Here is a 21830-nt window from a genome sequence, read left to right on the forward strand (position 1 = left end):
AGTGTTTTGAGTGATTTCTGGGTTTCATGGTGTAGCTTCCTGTTCTTTTATCCTATAATTACTATGATACATTGCTCTTCACTCAGATCCCCTTCTCATGCCCTTCGCCTCCCTCTCTCATCCCTTAAGAAAACGGTGGCACCTTGAGATTTAAATGTGGTCCTTAAGGTCCTGTCAGACTCTGTTCAGATAGATAAAATCCTTGACACAGCAGGCCTATAGAGTGCTTTGTCCTCTGGAAGGAATGGAAGCCTATTCAACCAGGGTGGTAGCAGAAAGAAGAGAAGCCACCATAGACTAAATTTGTAGAGCTGCCACTTGGTTGAACTCTCATACTTTTATCAGGCTTATAGATTTGGTGTACTGTCCAATCAGGATAGTAGTTTTGGATGGAAAGTCCTGCAGGCTATAGTTCTCCCCTTGACAGGAGTATTCTTGTACTGCTCCTGTGGTGCTGTCATGAGGACGTCCTTTATGACAGCACCCTGGTATAACCTCTCCTTCTTGTTTTTGTTTCTGGATATGATGTATGCCATTCTGCTTGTGTAATGTTAACATAGACAGTGGCTAATGAAACGATGTTGGACATACTCTGGTGTAGTAATTTGGAAAACACTGTCTTCCTGTCCCCATAGAAGTCATTCATGAGGGCAACCTCCAGTGCTGCTGTCACGAAGGACTGCTAGAAAACCAATTACTGGTAGGTATAATAGCCCGTTTCTTGTTAAAGATTTTCTGTGTTTTTTTTGAGCCAAAGAAAAGGGTGGCTTCAAAAGGAATGAGGAATATATAGGAAGTACTTATACTTCTCATTTCTGATCAATCTACTACTGGCTTTGGCTCAAACAACCGCAAAATCTGCAACAAAAAAAAAGCTGCTTTTCTGCAATATAGGGCCTTAGTCTGAATGCAACACTCTACTGTGAACACTCCGAATCTACCACACGTTCTTGGATTGATGGATTACTTTTACATTTAGCTTTCTAATGGGAATGACTAGATTTAGGCTACTAACTAATTCATATATTGGTATAATAGTCCCACTAAACCTTGATAGACCCTACATTAAAAATGAAGTAGTGTTGTCTCCTTTCTCAATGGGCACATTATAATTGATCTGACATACTGGAAGATATACTATATTTGATTGATGAATCAGTATGTCATTATATTTAGTCGGCCAACAAGTATGTTCTAAAAGAAGCTATTTCTAAAACAATAACGTGTTTTTATAGGATGCTGCAGAAACTGTAGATTTTGCTTTATCATAAGTGCTCTGGCAGTCTTGTTTCCCATTAATAATACTAAAAGGATAGTTATAATACATATAAAAAAGATCCTGTCCTTCTTTTGAGAAATCACAATGAGTGCTGGAACATTGAGCTATGGTTACAGACTACGAAATGCAGCTAAAAAAATATAGACTTTTCAAAGGGTAAAGATGTATCATTTTAATGTCCCTGTGAATTGCCTGGAAACTCTTAGACTGTAAGAATACAATCTTCGGATGGTTATTTTTCATGTAACTTCTAAGCAAGCTTAAAGGCCTTCTATTAAAACTTCTCAATACATGTGTTTTCTATACACTGAGATTTCAGACATACATTGTAAAATGGTATTAATTTTCTACTGTCTTAAAAAGAAATCACATCAACTGTATCCTTGTAGTATCTCTTGTAAAAACCCATATTGCACATTCATAACAGGGGAATATAATATGGCTGGCTTTAGTGGCCAGTTGGAGTAAGCTCTGGGAGTTCATGCCTACCCAAAAGTCCACACATTTGTATTCACACTGCAGTTGTATAGCAGTTTGTGCCATGAATATCAACAAAACAACACACTCATACTATGATGTACAGTGATTTCTGACAGCACAAATGTATGCAGGACCTGTTACTTTAGATGAATCTGTATACACATATCTTCACATGACCATATGTAAGCAGGTCTTGTTAGAGTAGATCAGTGGCGGCGAACCTTTTAGAAACCGAGTGTCCAAACTGCAATCTAAAACCCACTAATTTATCACAAAGTGCCAGCACGGCAATTTAACCTTAATAATGTGCAGATCCACAATTGCACACAATTACAGACCTGCAAAATATGGTCATACGAATGGGGCTTTATAGAACTTTCTGTTCCACTGTGACCCCCACACAGTCCAATCTGCTCCACAGTGGCCCACACACAGTCCAATCTGCTCCACAATGGCCCCCAAACAGTATAATCTGCTGCACAGTGGTCCCCACAGAGTACAATTTGCTCCTCGGTGGCCCCCACACAGTATAATGTGTTCCACAGATGGGTGCCCAAAGAGAGGGCTCTAAGTGCCACCTCTGGCAACCGTGGCATAGGTTCGCGATCCTGGGAGTAGATGGACCTGACAAATGTAGTCAAAGTTGTAAGGTATGAACAGCAGTTAATTTATATGGCGAGTAATAATTTAGGGGGTCTGGTCTAGGGACCATATTTAGGGATCAGATCTTTGGTCTGAATTTTTTAAGGGTATGTTCACACGGCGGAATTTGCATTCTGTGTGTGAACATTCCACGCAGCTAGCTGCAACGTGCATCCCATCGCTGTATTTCACTCTAGATTAGTCCCAACTGAATGGGCCTAATCAGGAGGGAGTCTCTGGAAACTGTGGCTGATTCAGCTGCGGAATCCGCGGAAAGAAGTGTCATCTCATTTCTTTTTTCCACTACTAGCTAGCAGAAAAAAGAAGCGAGCGGTTCCCATTGAAGTCAATGGGAGCCTTTTTGGCAGCGGATTTTGAGGCGGATTCCACGTCAAAATTCGCTGCCCAAAAACTCAGTGTGAACTGACTCTTAGGGGGCATTCACACGGAGTAACGCCGGGCGTGTATCACAGCCGTACACGCCGGTGTTACGGCAGACTGCCGAACACTTCCCATTCGCTTCAATGGGAGCGCTCGTAACAGCGGCGTTTACGAGCGCTCCCATTGAAGTGAATGGGAAGTGTTCGGCAGTCTGCCGTAACGCCGGCGTGTACAGTTGTGATACACACCCGGCGTTACTCTGTGTGAATGCCCCCTTTGGGTGTTTTGTTTTGTATTTAGAAGGTTTTGTTTGGAGTCTGTAATAGTGGTTTACTGGTCTGTATTTATTTTGAGGCTCTGCTACAGGCTGTGTATTAATTTAGTGCCATGTAGCCTTTGTCTGGCTATGAAGACGAGGATCCGAAATAATGTAGTATGGGGATATTATGGGACCTGATCTATGTTCTTAATTTGTTTATATCGTCTAGCCTGTGGTCTTAAGTTTTGTTGCTATATAAGCTGTAGATTGCAACAGCAATGAGCTAAACTGTCTCAACATCAAAGTCATCGGAAGAAGTCTTCTTGGAGATCAGGGTCAGATAAAGAAAAAAGGAAAAAGTCCTGGGTCAAAGGTCATTATAATTTGCTCCATTACACAACCATATCACTGTAACATTGTTAATGACATTGTATAAGCAGGGTTGTGGATTTGGAGCTGCATGCTTCTTTTAAGTGACTCCTTATTCTCCAACCCCTGGCAAATGTGTTCAGCATTTAATGAGATAATCCCTAACTGAAAGCGCACACCCATAATGTTACACATATACCCTAGCTAGAACGTAGTCATTTTGTCTTTTAGTACAAATTGTTGCTCATTTGGCTGCTCACCTGTAAGTTTCTATTAGTGGTCTAGAGGGCACTATAGGATCATAGATGCTTTTGTAGCGTATGTTCCAGTTGTAACAACTCTGTACATGTTACTTTTCAGTGGAATTTCTTTGGAGTGAGCACAATGGTATGAGTCATTCCATTAGAATATCATTGCTATGCTGACGCTACTATTATTTGTCTTAAGAGAGAAGTTTCAAGTAGTTTCATAGTTGTACCTATAAAGGAAGTATAAGCAGCAGTAAACCCTTGAGCTATAGGTTCCTCTGCCACATACTGTGAGACACCATTATAAATAACAGTATAGGTTGCAGGGACCTCTTACAATATGTCTCTGAATATTTTTAAAGGGATTCTATAATTAAAAAACATGTTTAAACTAAAAGCACATAGGAATAGCCTTCATCTCTTACCTTTATTGTTCAAGTAGAAGTAGTCACATATTATTTGTTAATAGCGTACAGCTGGAATCTGCATACTTCTTTAAAGCAAGTTCATTTCTGAAACTTTTGGAAAAATCAATATATGTTCAGAGATGAAATATATTTGAAGTTTTCCTGTGCTATATAATTTTAATGTTGAAATGCTCAGTAGGCAGTCTTTTCTTCAATTTATCTCCACATAGAAACAAAAATATGTATCAGAGTGGACATATCTAGGTTATGTTCTATCCCTTCAAGCAACCGTAATGTCAGCAATTCTCTGAAGGATAACATTATAATTTGCAAGTCCATTTTGCATTTAAATAATTATTTAAATGTATCTAATTTAGAAAACTTAACCCCTTCCCGCTGGTGGCATTTTTTATTTTTGACACCCAAAGCCCATAACTTTTTTATTTTTCTGTTCACAGAGGCATATGAGGGCTGTTTGCAGGATGAATTGTTCTTCATAGTAGCACAATTTTTTATTCTGTACAAAGTACTGGGAAGCTGGAAAAAAAAATTCATAACGGGGAAGAATTGGAGAGAGAGTTAATTTGTGCGACTTTCTTATGGTTTTTGTTTTTACGATATTCACTGTGGAGCCACAATGGTACGTCACCTGTATTCTTTGTTTCGATACGTTTCCTTGGATAACAAATTTATCTAGTATTTACATTTTAACTCCTTAACAAAAATCCAAATCTTTGAAAAAAAATATTTTTTCTTAAAGTTGCTAGATTCTGACACCCATAACTTTTTATATTTCTGTATACAGGGATGTATAGGGCGTCTATTTTTGCAGGGCCAGGTGTACTTTTTAGTTATATCATTTTAGGGAATGTCTATTGCTATGATCAATTTTTATTCAAATTTTTATAAGTTATGATATTATTGTAATTTATGTTTACAGAACTATTAAGGCGTTGTCCCTGGGACTGTTAATTTACTTACCCATTCTGGTTGAAGCTGATAGACACAGGATTCTGACCACGTCACAACCCCCAGGTCATGTGATCTGAAGCGGCCTTCCAGGATGGCTCCACCTTCTCCTCCACCAATCTCACATAACTACCTTACATGATGTGATCAGAACCCCTGGGTCCAGTGTCGGACTGGGTTGTCTTGGGCCCACCAGTGGAATTATTTCTAGGGGCCCACCATCAGGATCCCTGCAAACCAGCGATACCAAGACAGGGCGGTTGAAGGTAATAACATATCAGGAGCCATGCTGTTCACCCGCCATACGATGTGCAACACTGCACTACCTAAACCTATTGCTACATACTGTATGGAAAGTGAACAGCGTGGCTCCTAGAAATGTTACCATTACCTATAGCCGCGCTGTCCTGGAACAGCTGATCTGCAGAGGTCCTGGCTGTTGTGTCATCACAGATGTAATATTGATGGTCTATCCCAGTGGTAAGGAACATACGGCTCTCCAGCTGTTGCAAAACTACAACTCCCAGCATGCATATTGGCTCTGCTGTTCTGGGAACTCCCATGGAAGTGAATGGAGCATGCTGGGAGTTGTAGTTTCACAGCAGCTGGAGAGCCAAAGGTTCCCTACCCCTGGTCTATCCCAAGGACAGACCATCAATATTACAAAGATGGATAAACCCTTTAAAGATTTGTCCAGGAATTGGAGCGACCAATGTGCTGGGAGGGAGGTGTAAAATAAAAAAATAAATAAAAAGCACCTTCACCTGTTCCTGTTGTTCCGTTGTCCGCTGCCAGTGTCCATTCAGTCTCACGCCGATGCACCCATGCTGGGAGTCCTGCACCTCTGAAACCAATTAGGTCTCATTTCTGGAAATCCTGTATCTAACAGACACAGGCGGGGACAACGGAGTGCTGGGGACAAAAGCTCAATGAAAAACACTGTGGAAAAAAATATATTGGGATTCACTGCAATTTTTTCCCACAATGTTTTTTTAGCTGCATCTCGCTGTTGCGCCTAATCCTTAAAGAAGACCTATCACGATCTGGGGCACATGAGGTTTAATACACCGCTAGAAAGCCAACAGTGCGCTGAATTCAGTGTACTATTGGCTTTCACGTTCTGTGCCGGTACCGTAGATCTTCATCGTCAGAAGTGCGTTATGACAGTCAGTCAGGAACGCCCTTCCTCACGGTAGCGTCTATAGCGCTGTACTGTGGGTCGTTGCTTACCAGCCAGCGATGACGCTGAGCGCCTATAGTGCTCTCACAGTACAGGGCTATAGGCGCTGCTGTGAGGAAGGAGCGTTCCGGACTGACTGTCTGAAACGCCTTTCTGACAGTGAAGAGCTACGGACTGATAGCTCCTCACCGGGGGCATAGAATGGGAAAGCTGAAAGTGCGCTGAAATCATCGCACTGTCAGCTCTCTAGCAGTGTATTAAACCGCACCTGCCCCAGGAGGTGAGAGCTCCTCTTTACCATCTCAATATACTGCACACCACACTATAAGGATAAGGCCTAACACAGCGTCCAACAGCAAAAAAACACTGCGGGAAAACCCCCGGCGCCGACACATCAGTTTTTCCTGCAGCGCTTTTTGCAGAACTCCACAGAGGTTTCCGTTTCCGCGCTCGTTTTGTACACGACACAGGACTGGGAGCAGAAAGCTTCATCCACTGTATAGTTGTGTGGCAGATTCACTGCAGCTCAGCTCCCACTGACTTCAATAAGTGCAGAGAAGGTGCCGGCTGATATACAGTGGACAGAGCTTTCTGCTTCTGGCCCCGTATTGTGTACAGGACTGGTACCAGAAGTGGCTCCATACAGCTGATCGGTCTGAGGCCTGGGTGTCAGGCCCCCTACAGATCAGGCATTTATAGCCTATTCTGACGATAAACCATAGAAAATTATGCCTGGACAACCCCTTTAATTTTCCCCCCAAATGCCCCACACTTTAAAGAGGTTGTCCACCAGAATTTATTTTTTTTGGTTTATAATTAGTTCTGGGAGGTGAAAAACAAAGTACACATAAAAAAAACCCCAATCATCTGTTCCCAGTGCTCCGGTCCTGCAATTCTGCTGCTAGTTACATGCCGGACTGGACCGCACTGGGAGACACTGAGACAGGCAGACTTCCCCCGGCACACTCCGATCGACAGTGCGCTTAAAAAAAATAGAAAGTGTTTTTAAGGGCTCGTTCACATCTGCGCCCGGGGTCTCCGCCCTGCAGGCATTTTTCAAACCCATTCAAATGAAGTGTGTGTCCGTAAACTCCTGTGAGCGTTTTGTGCTCACCGCGGCGAAACGTTTTTGTTTTTTTTAACCATACACAGAGTCAGACATGCAGGACTTTGTGTCTGGTTTAAAAAAAAAAACGGTTTTGCCGCAGAGAGCATAAAACACTCACCGGCGCTCACGGTCAGACTCGAACCGATAGGTTCCCGTCTTCTACATGCAGAAGATGGAAACCTCAGAATGGAGACCAGACGCTGGTGTGAACCTAGTGTTAACTGTGTTTTGCTCAGTAGGGCCTAATCCTTAGTGGCCCCTGCACACAGTATTATGCCCCATAGTGGCCCCTGCACACAGTATTATCTTCATTAGTGTCCCCTGCATACAGTATTATGTCCCATAGTAGCCCCTGCACACAGTATTATGTCCCATAGTGGCCCCTGCATACAGTATTATGTCCCATAGTGGCCCTTGCACACAGTATTATCCCCCACAGTGGCCCTCCACACAGTAGTATGCCCCATAGTGGCCCCTGCACACAGTATTATGTCCCATAGTGGTCCCTGCACACAGTATTATCTCCATTAGTGTCCCCTGCATACAGTATTAAGTCCCATAGTGGCCCCTGCACACAGTATTATGTCCCATAGTGGCCCCTGTACACTGTATTATTCCCCACAGTGGACTTCCCGAAAAGGGAAGATGTGAACCAGGCCAATACATATAACATACATTTACACACACACACACACACACACACACACACACACACACACACACACACACACACACACACACACACACCTATCTACAAATATACAGGATTCACACAGTATATCAGCACTTTACACAAATATACACACATTAAATATACATATTTTACCCCAAAAATGTACTTACATTTGGCTGTGTCCTGTCTGGCTGTGGTGAAAGCTCTTCATTTACAGCAGCCGGCAGACGTCCCCCTGCACACTCCAATCTGTGTGGGGGAGGGGCAGCACAGCTCCTGCTAGTGACGGCAGTGTACAGTGCAGGGAGCAGAGACGCACACTCGCACTGATTGCTACAGGGGCCCATTTTGGCACGGTCAGGATCCCGATCGGGCCCCTGAAGATCCCGATCGGGCCCCTGACAAGTGCATTTAGCTAAAACTAATAGTCAGGCTCGGGGGCCCACCGGGGGATTCCCCGGTGCTCCGGCGGGCCAGTCCGACCCTGCCTGGGTCCATCAGCTTCAATAACCCAGAATGGGTAAGTAAATTAACAGCCCCCGGGACAACCTTTTAATAGTGCTGTAAAAATAAATTATAATAATATCATGTTGTTATATCATGCAATGAACAATCATCTTCAAGTCTAATTTACAAGTGAGGCTATTTTCTTATTAGAATTGCTAATTAGATTATACTGTGCAATTTAGTAATTCCTTTTGAGTTATATATATATATATATATATATATATATATATATATATATATATATATATTGTGTCACATTGTCAATATATATATATATATATATATATATATATATATATATATATACACACACACACACTAGCCTCTGCCCGTGACTTCATCTGCGTGTTGTTGGCATCGATGATGCTCCTATATTCAGCAAATTGCTACCGTCATTGGTTCGCCATGTTTATGCCACTGGAGGTGCAGAAAAAGGTGTAATTCACCCTAGGAAAGCAGAGGAAGAGCAAAGTCTCTGAAAATGCTGGTTGTTAATGAGATTAATGAGATGTCACAGTCTGTATAGACTGCAGCATCTAAGAGGTTAAATGACTGAGATAGTGCCTGCTCTAATGTCTGAGGCAACATTATGGTACAGTGGTTGGCAGTGATAAAAATGCAACTCTCGGCAGGTCCTGAGGATTTAGCATTGCTGGGAGTGCTCGGACAGTTAGGGAAGTGTAATGGCCTATTCAGATGGTGGAAAATGAAGAGCAATTGCGGCCTCAGATTCCTCTTCATTTTCTGGCCCTCCAACTCCCTGCAGTGAAAACCCAAAGCAGAGCCTCACCTGCTGATCAGCCATTTACTGGCTCCCTCATGGCATAAAGTCTCCTTTAGTGGGACTTACATCATATAAAGTGTCCTTTCCTGGACTCCACCTGGTAAAACACTTCCTTTCCTGAGATCCACACTGTATAAAACCCCTTTCCTGTGTCCCCACGTGGTATACTGCCCCATTTGCTGGCATGCACATATTGTAATGCCCCCATTTCTGCTCACTAGATGTCCCCTTTATTGGCCCCCCATACAGTAACTGCTCCCTTTACAGGTCTCCCTACAGAAAGTACACCACCTTGAGGCCCTGTACTCACAGTTCATATTGCTTAAAATGACCCTGGCATGTGATTCACAGCTACAGAACTTCCAAAGATCCTAAGGGGACCCCCAAGGCAACAATTGCCACATATAACATTTTACTATTCTAAATGGCAAAAGGAAGATAGGGCATCCATTACAAATGTTGCACTTGGGCCCAGCAGCTACAAGTTACACCTGTACCAGCAGACAATTGTGAATACTGTTTCTAGTCTTAGTTTTAAAATGTGATTTAAAGGGGTATTCCCATCTCAAATATCTTATCTATCCTGCTAGTTTACGTAAATTCAAGAGATTTGCTAAGTAGATTGCATTAGAAATGCTATTTCGTTTGCCTGCTAAGTGAAATTATTTATCCTGTTATTTAAAAACAGCATTTTGTGTCTACTTAAAAAAATTTGTAATGGAAGGCATCAGCAACTTAGGAATAAAATGTCTTAATATATGTAGAACAAAACATATTTTGAGCTGCAAAAAAACATTTATTAATTTTACTCTTTACCTAACCAGTCTAGAGTTGATAAAGGTAAGAGAGAATTGGTCTACTGATTACCAAAGGGCATTATTATTATTATTATTTTTTGTAGATTGTGATAGAGCTCACAATGTACATTTTTTTTTTATTTCCCCTATCAGTATGTCTTTTTGGAATATGGGATGGAAATCCATGCAAACATGGGGAAAACATACAAACTCCTTGCAGATGTTTTTTTGCCCTTGGCGGGATTTGAACACCAGGACCCAACGCTCCAAGGCTGCAGTGCTAACCACTGAGCCACCGTGTGGCCCCTACCAAAGGGCATTATTATCGGATTTTCCTTAAAACAAGTTAGAATTAATATTACATACATCACCTTAGCTAAAATAGCTGTCATACTACAGACTAATGGATCTCAAAATGCTCTTAGTTTATGACATTTTATAATAGTCAATTTCTGCATCCAACAAAACTGAAAAAATTTAAGGAATAAAAGAACATTGAATAAGTTTATTGAATTGTGGAAAATAGAAGTATTGACTCTTTAACCCCTAATAAAGTGGAATTATTCACTTTAACTATTACAGCTGATGCCTTTGTCTGTTTTTGAATGAGATGTTACCTTCATTCTGTAAATCATTAGGATTACAGTGGTTTTAAATTTATATTTTTGTTTCATTAAAAAAAATAAAATAAAATTGGTATTGCCATATAGCTACAACTTTTTTTATATTTCCGTCTTAGGAGCTGTGCCAGGACTGTTTTTGTGGGGAGAGGCTATTTGTTACAATTAGAACTTTTATACCAAAGACTGCAAATTATTATATTAATTGAGACTGAGCCCTGCCCCAGGGAAGGGGGATTGTCATTAGAGGACGCCCTCTACCTCACATTAACCTTTCAGGTGCTGTGGTTCAGTTTGAACATTGTATCTGAGAGATTAAAGGGAATCTGTCAGCAGTAAAATGCATATCAAACTAATTATAGTACCTAGTAGGACGGCTTCTATAGTTTCCAAAGATGACCTTTTTATTCTGCTTTGCAGTTCCATTTTCCTGAAAACCTGAATTTTATTGTTATGCAATCTAACTGAAAAGGGCTTTGGGCATCTCTTCTCTTGCCGGGGCTTTACTGTCTGCTCCAGATAAACACCCCTAACTGCAAAAGTGTGACAGAGGGAGATGCTGATATAAACAGAGAAAGAAAAGGCACATGACTAAAAAGAAGGCGCTCCACCCAGTTGTATATCAACAATATAACAAATCTTTATTGGACAAAACAATGGGTTTAAAAACAAATAAAAGAATACCAGACAGTGGAATCTAGAAAACAGGCAGGAAAAGATTGTAGTAGAAAGTGAGGTCTTATTTAATCTATATGTGCATACTATGTGTGGAGTAAGTAATCTATGAAGCTGATCCTGCCAATGCAAACCTACTATTTATACAAACAATCGCTATCTGTGAAATATAAGAAAAGAAATACGATGAATAGATTAAATTGATACGTACAAAATTTTTGTCTTCTTTGTGCATCTCTTTATAGACCTCCTGAGGAGCACCATTAACAGGGTTGTGAAATGCATTGAAGAAGATGCTCTTGATTAGACCCGTTTGAATGGGCCTAATCAGACGTGAGCCCCAAGCCGTGGACTCTGCAGAATCTGGGCATGTTGCTTTTTTTTCCTATTAACTGAAAAATATCGCTAGCAGCAAAAAACTGCTAGAGATTCCAATTGAAATGAATGGGAGGCGGTTTTTCAGGCGGATTTTGAGGCAGATTCCGCTTCAAAATCCGCCTGCAAAATATTTTGTTTGAACATACCCTTATACTGTTTCTCTCCTCTCCAGGGCTTAGTTGTGCCATTTAGTCCTTTTGTGAAAACATCATGAAATTGTTGAACCCCTTGACACCTGGCACCAGTTATGTCATATCATTATTTGTTTGCTTTTTTCTGCACCTACCCCTTTCCTCCCTGGCCTATCATAACTTACTATTGAAATGAATGGGAGGCGGTTTTTCAGGCGGATTTTGAGGCAGATTCCGCTTCAAAATCCGCCTGCAAAATATTTTGTTTGAACATACCCTTATACTGTTTCTCTCCTCTCCAGGGCTTAGTTGTGCCATTTAGTCCTTTTGTGAAAACATCATGAAATTGTTGAACCCCTTGACACCTGGCACCAGTTATGTCATATCATTATTTGTTTGCTTTTTTCTGCACCTACCCCTTTCCTCCCTGGCCTATCATAACTTACTATGGTGCAGTTCAGTATAAGGGTGCATTCACACTGAGTAAACGCTAGCTTATTCTGAACGTAAAACACGTTCAGAATAAGCGGCGTCTAAAGCAGCTCCATTCATCTCTATGGGAGCCGGCATACGAGTGCTCCCCATAGAAATGAATGGGCTGCTTCTTTCACTCCGAGCAGTCCCATTGAAGTGAATGGGGAGTGCCAGCGTGTACGCTCCGGCATGAGCAGAGCTTGTAATTCAATCACATTCCACATTCGGCTTCTAGTCTGCGGCTTCAGGGGAATTTCAATGCTTGCTTAAATGTTATGTTGATTTAACGCTTATCTCCTATCTAGTGAGATTATAAATAGGACAGTGTAGTGGGTGACTCAAGTTAAATCTCATCAATGCAGATTTATCCCTAAAATCAACACTGACTAGAAATTTCTAGGTTGTAATGTTGTGTACAGCAACAGATACAAGGCGAACGTGTCATAGCCCAAATGGAGGGAACTGAAGAATGGTAGTAGTGTTGGCATATGAATATAAGCAAAAAAAGTGAATAAACTGAAGCTCACCATTAACATTGCGAGTCCCAGCGAGGTGCACGACCTTGTCTCCTCCGGACTTATAGAGGCATGTTTTCAACTGAAGAACTTGAAGAAATAAAGTTGATCCGCACTGCTCCGGAACTCAGTAAAATTTAACTTTTAATCATCTTATTAAAACGTAGATAACAGACAAAAAACAAAGTGTAAAGTTGGAAAAAAACATGCAAAGTGATTAAAATAAAATCCAACGCGTTTCGAGGTTTCTGTACCTCTTAGTCATGGCGTATTGGTGAGTACAAATGCCCTTCTATTTATACACCTGACTTTTTAGAACACCTGATGCTCACATTTGAAGGTAATTAGAGATGAGCAAACACTATTCGAAACAGTTGTTTGGAATAGCACGCTCCCATAGAAATGAATGGAAGTGGCCATTTCATTTCTATGGGAGCATGCTATTCGAAACGGCTGTTCCGAATAGTGTTCGCTCATCTCTAAAGGTAATATTAATTAAATTCCTCCTTGTAATGTCTTTCTTTACAATAAAGCTGTTACAAAGCAAACCACTTATATTCATTACTAGCTGGTACCCGCGACTTCATCTGCGGTGATTGTAGAAGTGGGTATATACAGGCGGGGGTAAGGTTTTCGTACTGTGTATATGGTATGGGATATGAAATGTAAGTTTGTATCTTGTTTTTGCTATAATTCTGAGAATACGTGAGACTTTTGTGTTGAAGTTACTTTGTATTTGAGCTGCTATATATACGGTGTTGTGAGAAACTTTACACTTTGTGACTTTGGGACAGAAGTATTTGAAGTTAACCCTTTCCCGCCGATGGCATTTTTTGATTTTCGTTTTTGACTCCCCTCCTTCTAAACCCCATAACTTTTTTATGTCTCCGCTCCCAGAGTTATATGAGGTCTTAATTTTTCCTGGGACAAATTTTTCTTCCTGATGCCGCCATTATTTATTCTATATAATGTACTGGGAAGCAGGGAAAAAATTCAGAATGGGGTGGATTTGAAGAAAAAATGCATTTCTGCGACTTTCTTACGGGCTTTGGTTTTACGGCGTTCACTGTGCAACCAAAATGACATGTCCCTTGTATTCTGTGTTTCGTTACAATTCCGGGGATACCAAATTTATATGGTTTTATTTACATTTTGACGCCTTAAAAAAAATCCAAAACTGTGTTAAAAAATTATTTTTTGAAAACTCGCCATATTCCGACAGCCATAACTTTTTTATACTTGCGTGTACGGGGATGTATAGGGAGTCTTTTTTTGCGGGAACGGGTGTACTTTGTAGTTCTACCATTTTTGGGAAATGTTATTGCTTTGATCACTTTTTATTCAAATTTTTAGCAGAATCAAAACAGTGAAAAAATGGCAGTTTGGCACTTTTGACCATTTTTCCCGCTACGGCGTTTACCGAACAGGAAAAATATTTGTATAGCTTTATAGAGCGGGCGATTTAGTACGCGTGGATACCTAACATGTATGTATTTCACAGTTTTTAACTACTTTTATATGTGTTCTAGGGAAAGGGGGGTGATTTGAATTTTTAATCCTTTTTATTTATTTTTTTTTTTTTTTTTTTTACTTTTGTAAAACTTTTTTTTTTGCATTTATTAGACCGCCTAGGGGTATTGACATGGGTGGGCGGTGTCGCGGATTGTCAGAGTGGTGGGGGCAAACATGGCTGCTCCGGAGCGTTAAAGAGCGCCTCCTAGAGAATCGTTAAGGTGAGGGGCAAAGTGGTAAAGTCTATGTATATGTGATTGTGTGGGGTTAGGGGCGAGGCTGCAGAGGGCAATATGAATTTTGGGGCTTGCTATGGTCCAAAGTGTGTGAGATTGCAGAGATGGTGGTGTGAGTTTGGGTTTTGTGGGGGTCCTGGCACAAACATATGTACGCTATTGTGATGAAAAGTAGCCTATTGTTTAATCGAGTGTATTAACTATGTTTGTGGAAAATTTCAGCCAAATTGGTGGAGCGGTTTTTGCGTGATTGACCGCCAAACATCCGAACATCCAAAGGGTCCTGGGAAAAACGTATGTGCGCTATTGTGACAAAAAGTAGCCTATTGCGCAATCGAGTGTAGGGACTATGTTTGTGGAAAATTTCAGCCAAATCGGTGGAGCGGTTTTTGCGTGATTGACCGCCAAACATCCGAACATCCAAAGGGTCCTGGGAAAAACGTATGTGCGCTATTGTGACGAAAAGTAGCCTATTGTGCAATCGAGTGTAGGGACTATGTTTGTGGAAAATTTTAGCCAAATCGGTGGAGCGGTTTTTGCGTGATTGACTGCCAAACATCCGAACATCCAAAGGGTCCTGGGAAAAACGTATGTGAGCTATTGTGACGAAAAGTAGCCTATTGCGCAATCGAGTGTAGGGACTATGTTTGTGGAAAATTTCAGCCAAATCGGGGTCCAAAGTGTGTGAGATTGCAGAGATAGTGGTGTGAGTTTGGGTTTTGTGGGGGTCCTGGGAAAAACGTATGTGCGCTATTGTGACAAAAAGTAGCCTATTATTTAATCGGGTGTATTAACTATGTTTGTGGAAAATTTCAGCCAAATCGGTGGAGCGGTTTTTCCGTGATTGAGGAACAAACATCCGAACATGCAAACATCCAAACACACAAACCCACAAACTCACAAACTTTCACATTTATAATATTAATAGGATTTTACACTGTTTCTAAATTAAACATGAAATCAATACCCAACATTTTATGAAGTAATTGATACCTCCATTTGTTCTTTGTGAACGATCGTCTTAAATGTCACATAGACCAGTGTGTATACGGAGCTACATTCATCCCGTATCCCAGAACCACGTGACCAGTTTGCACCAATCAGCCCTTGTCCAACTCCAATTTTTATGAATGAACTTCAAGTCCAACATATGTTTGTACTACCAGCTGTAACCAATCATCTTTAGGTCACATGATCTAAATTCACTAATGAACTGTCAATTCTATCCAGGGTTTTACTTTATATACACCGAACCTGCATATATGTTTTCAGCTCCGAACTGACACCAAAAAATTACTCTAGATGCAATGCGGGGAAAAATTCACATTACTTGACCATTATTATACAAGTGATTTTTGGATACAATTAGAGATGAGCGAACACTATTCGGATCAGCCGTTCCGAACAGCATGCTCCATTGAAATAAGTGGAAGCACCTGTGACGCCGGCAAAGTGTACGTGCCAGGTGCTTTCATTCATTTCTATGGGAGCGTGCTGTTCGGAACGGCTGATCCGAACAGTGTTCGCTCATCTCTAGATACAATCATATATGGAGTTTGTATGCAGTAGATCGAATGCTCTTTACATTTTCAGTAAATAAACGTTAAATCTTTTCCCCCCTTGAGGGATTCTACTATTGAATTTCAAGATATAGTAAGCTTCTCTCTTGAGTAGTCTTTCTCTATGGTCTCCCCCCCAACTGATCTGTCCACTTTTTCAATTCCAAAAAATCGCATCGTGTGAATGCTTCCTTTATGTTGATTGGAAAAATGTCTCGCCGCACCTGACATACTATCTGATTCTGTTTTGCCACTTTCCTCATGTGCTCCAAGATTCTTATTCCTAATTTTCTGTTTGTGCAACCAATATAATCCAGATTACATTCCATACATCTGATGCAATAGATTATAGATGTACTATTGCGATCTATATATTCATGGATTTTCATATTAAAGTCAGAGGAATTGCTCCTTACCTCAACGCAGATAGATTGTAAGCTCTTGCGAGCAGGGCCCTCAGTCCCATTGTGTGAAATGACGTTCTTTGTTATTTATCTGTCTGTATTTGAACCCTACAAATTGTACAGTGCTGCAGAATATGTTGGCGCTATATAAATAAAATTTATTATTATTATTATTATTAGCGCAGATGTGAACTAGGCCTGAAACCAAAACCTATCTAAACCATATGTCCCTTATTTGCATACGAGTACAATGGCATTTCACATAAAAAAGTGGCTTCAAAGATATATGACTTATCCAGGTGTAACTGGAAACTGTAGAAACACCTCTACAAGATACTGTGATTAGTGTATTTTTAAGGGAGATTTTACTACAATTTTGCTGGCAATGCAGTCTAGCTTTCTGTCTGAGCATGGGTGTGTGTGTACCTGGAGTGGAAGCCTCCAAGTAGTTGACTGGGTGAGACTTCCCAGTTGAGTGTGCTCGGCCTAGCTGGTAGCAGGTCATATGCCATATGTAAAAACAGTGGATAGCATTCCAGTAAAAAGAACTAACTAGGGCCAATAACTTTATTCTCTTCCAAAACAAAATGTGAGAAGACCTTAAAAATCTAGAAAAAGAATTTAAAACTAAGAAAAGAAAGCACAATTCAACATATAGGGAACCTGTAGCATTGAAAGAGCTGAAAAACAACAAGGAGTCAATTATCAAGAAATCTGACAAAGGGGGCAAAACCGTAGTACGAAACAAGAAAGATTATGAAGAGAGTTGTTATAAAATATTAGAGGACACAAAAACTTACAAGAAACTGACATACAACCCTACATCTGAATTTAGTGAAATTTTAAAATCATTGATAGAAGAAGGGAGTGCATTAGGATTATTTAGTAAAATGGAAGGTGAATATCTCCTACCCATTTTTTACGGGCTCCCAAAACTCCATAAAAATGTGCTGCCCCTGCCTCTCCGCCCCATAATATCCAGTAACAACTCATTAAACGAGAGGATGGGTATTTGGTTGGATAACATTATTCCCAGATTAATATTCCTTAGATTTTAAGTATTAATATATAGTGAGCTACATTTCAATAGATGGCTCTAGGAGCAAATTCCTCTTTTTCTCTAACGAGGTCTTTACATTCCTTATACATTCTAAATGCAGCATAGCAAGCTTGTAGTAAGAAAAGTTGGGTTTCTAGCTGCTGAAGTAGGGAGAGCCAGGTAGTAGAGATGAGCGAGTACTGTTCGGATCAGCCGATCCGAACAGCACGCTCCATAGAAATGAATGGATGCACCTGGTGCTTCGGCTTTGACGGCGGCCGGCCACTTAACCCCCCTCGTGTCGGCTACTTCCATTCATTTCTATGCGAGCGTTCTGTTCGGATCGGCTGATCCGAACAGTACTCGCTCATCTCTACTAGGTAGGTCTCTTCTCCATTTAGCCACTTCAGGCATTTGGAATGATTGGGGTTAATTTCTTGCAATCTTAACGGCAAGCAGCAAACAAGTAGATGTCTCTCTGCTCCTGGGAAATTACGGTACTCAAGAGTAAAACAGCTGCTGTTTTTTGTGTTTGGGAAGTTGTGCAATAGACTCAGCTCCCTGTATGTAGGAACTTGTGGTGCAGGTAGTGGTCAGACGGCAGATGATTTTATCTTGTACTGTTTATGTTTTGTTTGTGAGAAAAACCACAAATAAAAGTGGTAGTGTCCAGCTGCACCACACTGGGCTGGAGTGGACTCTTATACTCTTATTCCTGTGCCCAATGTGTCTGTCTATCTCTGGAGACAGCAATCCCCAGCCAATCCTGTGACAGTATAACAACTTTACTTATAGCCTTTTGATCATTCAGCAATTTGCTCTACTATTGTTTTTCTGCTGAACTGCACCAGGCAAAATAGCCTTTGCCCACCCCTTTTCCCGCTTCTCCACCCACTAGTAAGCCATTGATTCCCATGTCCTTGGATAAATTTTGTTAGGTACTAACACCTGCATAGCACAATAGCCCATAAGACATGCCATTTTGGAGATGCACTGACTTAGTCATTCTGAAAGTTTATCTGATACTTACATTTTCCAATATTTCCTGCTTCCAAAAAATAAACTTCACTTGATTGTTCACTTGCTATCTACTATACCGAATTCTATGAAGGATCACAAGATATTCAATTTTATTGGTAGGTGAAGACTACAAACAGTTATATTAAATGCTTAGATTAACCACTAACTTGACAGAGTTGATGGCCTTGCCCTATTTCAGAGGAAGTTGAGGGAGGCTTAAAAAGTTGACCAGTGTAACACACAAATCTCACACAAGTGGTGCTTTGTCATTTGTCGCTACGTTTAGGCCTATAATTTTTGAGTGGTTTGACTTTGCAGTATTCTGGAGCTGCTGTAACCCCTCAGATAAGATACACCTCCATTATTTCATAAAGGATGACAAAATTATGACAAATTAATTAGAAAGTAATTTACTATTTTCCGTATTTAGATTAGTTTCTGTGATTATATTACTATTACAAATCATATGAATTCAAAAGCCATCCTGCCATAGGTAAAAATATAGAAATAGTGTCTAGGACAGATCTTTACACATTTTTGCCCTTTGATTTTATTGTTCTATGCTTGTGATCTCTTGGTGTGTTTGAAGAACTGTTTCTATCTCCGATTTGTTTGTATGTTGATCAAGCTAATTATTTCCTTGAAGATGGTTAATGAGCATTTGCAAAGAAATTATGTAATGTGTGCTAATTTGATAAGAATTGGCGAGCCTAATACAAAATTCTGTTTATATATATATATATATATATATATATATATATATATATATAAAATTCTATATATCAATACCGTCAAATATCACAAAAATAAACTAGTAGTCTAAAACTACAAATCCAGTTTGTAATTTTAAACTAATTTCTAAATCTCAGTTTTCTGCAGTGAGAAAATTCTCATTTTTCGATGCATCAAAAAAATTCTCAATTGAATGTACAACTAGGTTTTCAGCATTTTACATTTGACATACTTTATGCAAGAAAATCTGCGCCATATTCATACTTTTCTATCTTATACAATGGCAATTTTCTTGGCCACCACAGCGCTATTGATGAGCTGGATAGATTTCATGGGAAATGATCTTTTTGGCTGATCCTTGATTTGAACCAACTAACAAAATGTGATAGCCAACATGATTGTCTATTGAATGATAGTAGTCTCATGTTTGAAGCTGTAGTGCAGGGGTAGGGAACGTACGGCTCTCTAGCTGTTGCAAAACTACAACTCCCAGCATGCATACTGGCTCTGCTGTTCTGGGAACTCCCATGGAAGTGAATGGAGCATGCTGGGAGTTGTAGTTTCACAGCAGCTGGAGAGCCAAAGGTTCCCTACCCCTGCTGTAGTGGATGGTGAGATACGGAGTCTGAAAGTCAAATGTTCAAAACATCGTTACCCTTTTTCTGATCAATGTAAGGGCCCGTGCACACGGAGTTAACGCGAGCGCATTTTAGCATAATACACGTGTATAGAATACATGTGTAAAAATAACACTCCCATTGACTTCAATTAAATTTTTTACATGTGTAAAAAATAGAGATGAGCGAACACTAAAATGTTCGAGGTTCGAAATTCGATTCGAACAGCCGCTCAATGTTCGTGTGTTCGAATGGGTTTTCGAACCCCATTATAGTCTATGGGGAACAGATACTCGTTAAGGGGGAAACCCAAATCCGTGTCTGGAGGGTCACCAAGTCCACTATGACACCCCAGAAAATGATGCCAACACCTCTGGAATGACACTGGGACAGCAGGGGAAGCATGTCTGGGGGCATCTAACACACCAAAGACCCTCTATTACCCCAACATCACAGCCTAACAACTACACACTTTACACACTCAATACCACCTCTCTGACAGTAGGAAAACACCTTGAAACATGTGTATTTGGCACTTGCAGTGAGGAGAGCTTGTCACCAGCAGTGAATTTGGCCCTTGTAGTAAGTTGAGGTTGGCACCAACATTTGTTTTGAAAATCAGGGTGGATTGAGCCTCTAACCAGCAGAGTTTGGGCAAATTCATGGTGGAGGGAGCCTCTAAACACCCCAGTTTGGGCAAATTCATGGTGGAGGGAGCCTCTAAAAACCCCAGTTTGGACCAATTCATGGTGGAGGGAGCCTCTAACCAGCCCAGTGTGGGCAAATTCATGGTGGAGGGAGCCTCTAAAAAACCCAGTTTGGACCAATTCATGGTGGAGGGAGCCTCTAACCAGCCCAGTTTGGGCAAATTCATGGTGGAGGGAGCCTCTAAAAAACCCAGTTTGGACCAATTAATGGTGGAGGGAGCCTCTAACCAGCCCAGTTTGGGCAAATTCATGGTGGAGGGAGCCTCTAAAAAACCCAGTTTGGACCAATTCATGGTGGAGGGAGCCTCTAACCAGCCCAGTTTGGGCAAATTCATGGTGGAGGGAGCCTCTAAACAGCCCAGTTTGGGCAAATTCATGGTGGAGGGAGCCTCTAAACAGCCCAGTTTGGGCAAATTCATGGTGGAGGGAGCCTCTAACCAGCCCAGTTTGGACCAATTAATGGTGGAGGGAGCCTCTAACCAGCCCAGTTTGGGCAAATTCATGGTGGAGGGAGCCTCTAAACAGCCCAGTTTGGACCAATTCATGGTGGAGGGAGCCTCTAAAAAACCCAGTTTGGACCAATTCATGGTGGAGGGAGCCTCTAAACAGCCCAGTTTGGGCAAATTCATGGTGGAGGGAGCCTCTAACCAGCCCAGTTTGGACCAATTCATGGTGGAGGGAGCCTCTAACCAGCCCAGTTTGTGCAAATTCATGGTGGAGGGAGCCTCTAAACAGCCCAGTTTGGACCAATTCATGGTGGAGGGAGCCTCTAAAAAACCCAGTTTGGACCAATTCATGGTGGAGGGAGCCTCTAAACAGCCCAGTTTGGGCAAATTCATGGTGGAGGGAGCCTCTAACCAGCCCAGTTTGGACCAATTAATGGTGGAGGGAGCCTCTAAACAGCCAAGTTTTGGGAAATTCATGGTGGAGGGAGCCTCTAACCAGCCCAGTTTGGACCAATTCATGGTGGAGGGAGCCTCTAAACAGCCCAGTTTGGGCAAATTCATGGTGGAGGGAGCCTCTAAAAAACCCAGTTTGGACCAATTCATGGTGGAGGGAGCCTCTAACCAGCCCAGTTTGGACCAATTAATGGTGGAGGGAGCCTCTAAACAGCCAAGTTTGGACCAA

Source organism: Leptodactylus fuscus, chromosome 3 (assembly GCF_031893055.1).
Source record: "Leptodactylus fuscus isolate aLepFus1 chromosome 3, aLepFus1.hap2, whole genome shotgun sequence".
NCBI classification, from domain to species: Eukaryota; Metazoa; Chordata; class Amphibia; order Anura; family Leptodactylidae; genus Leptodactylus; species Leptodactylus fuscus.